Source organism: Sinocyclocheilus rhinocerous, unplaced genomic scaffold, assembly GCF_001515625.1.
Source record: "Sinocyclocheilus rhinocerous isolate Xijiao unplaced genomic scaffold, SAMN03320098_v1.1 C36262138, whole genome shotgun sequence".
NCBI classification, from domain to species: domain Eukaryota; kingdom Metazoa; phylum Chordata; class Actinopteri; order Cypriniformes; family Cyprinidae; genus Sinocyclocheilus; species Sinocyclocheilus rhinocerous.
In genome coordinates this window covers 1-952 of record NW_015777258.1, presented here as the reverse complement: position 1 = coordinate 952, position 952 = coordinate 1, and the positions used below count along the sequence as shown (strand labels likewise).

General features: G+C 31.9%; 1 long non-coding RNA gene across 1 annotated transcript; it reads left to right on the top strand.

Annotated features, from left to right (window-relative positions):
• Positions 1 to 101: 101 nt before the first annotated feature.
• On the top strand, positions 102 to 950 carry LOC107735725 (uncharacterized). The gene is made up of 3 exons (XR_001639495.1): positions 102 to 178; positions 267 to 353; positions 875 to 950. It is a non-coding gene; the product is annotated as an uncharacterized LOC107735725 (long non-coding RNA).
• The last annotated feature ends 2 nt before the right edge of the window (positions 951 to 952 follow it).

Genomic DNA, 952 nt, shown 5'->3' with positions numbered 1-952 from the left:
TGTACAGTATTAACTTATGTGCAAAAAACAATAGTGCAGTAACATCCCACACTAATACAGTTATGCTATATTAGATGGAACTGTCTTAATACTGTCTTGTGTGCAGCTGAAGAAGAGTGGAAAGGAGCCCAAAGCTGCTGCAGAGCTGGTGTTAGGTGACATTTCCCATAAAACCAAGGTGGGCATTTGTGCCTTTAGTAAAGAATCAGTTTAGTGTCCATTTCTGACCCTTAATAAAAGCGACTTCTTTGCTGGTCTTTTTAAAGGTGTGTGAGCGCTCCACGTCTCCTGAGTGGAGAGAAGCGTTTCACTTCCTGCTTCATAAGCCTACAGAGGAGATTCTTATTATAAAGGTAAAATAGATGGAGTTTTGATATTTAGATATTTAGGTAGTCGACATTATATAATCCATCTAAAACTGTTTTTAATGATCCTTTTAGAATTATTATGCTTGATGCTTTTATTATACATTACATCGATTATTTATAATATGTATAATATAATAATTAATTGTCTCGTTATTAGTATTATTTTATGTAATTTGTATACCTCATATTGAGAGACTATACTAAATATTTGTACTTTTAATATATTATTATCTAATTATGTGTATTATTTATAATGATATTATTAAACATTTATAAGTATATCATATTATTATATATGATATTATTTGTCACACTGCTGGACCATTTAGTAACTGGCGATTAGTTACAGGACCTTTCCCCATGTACATTAATATAAATTTTAACTTGACTTTTCAATATTGATATAGTCCATGGACACATTATGCATCAAAACCCCTTATATATGTCATAATAAATATTCATAATGGATTTGATCTTTGTTCATATTTTCTCTCGTTTCCTCGTAGCTTTCAAGTGCCTTTGAGCAGCCCTTAGGCTCAGTGGTTCTACCAATCAGAGAGCTGCTTTCAAAACCAGATCTACTG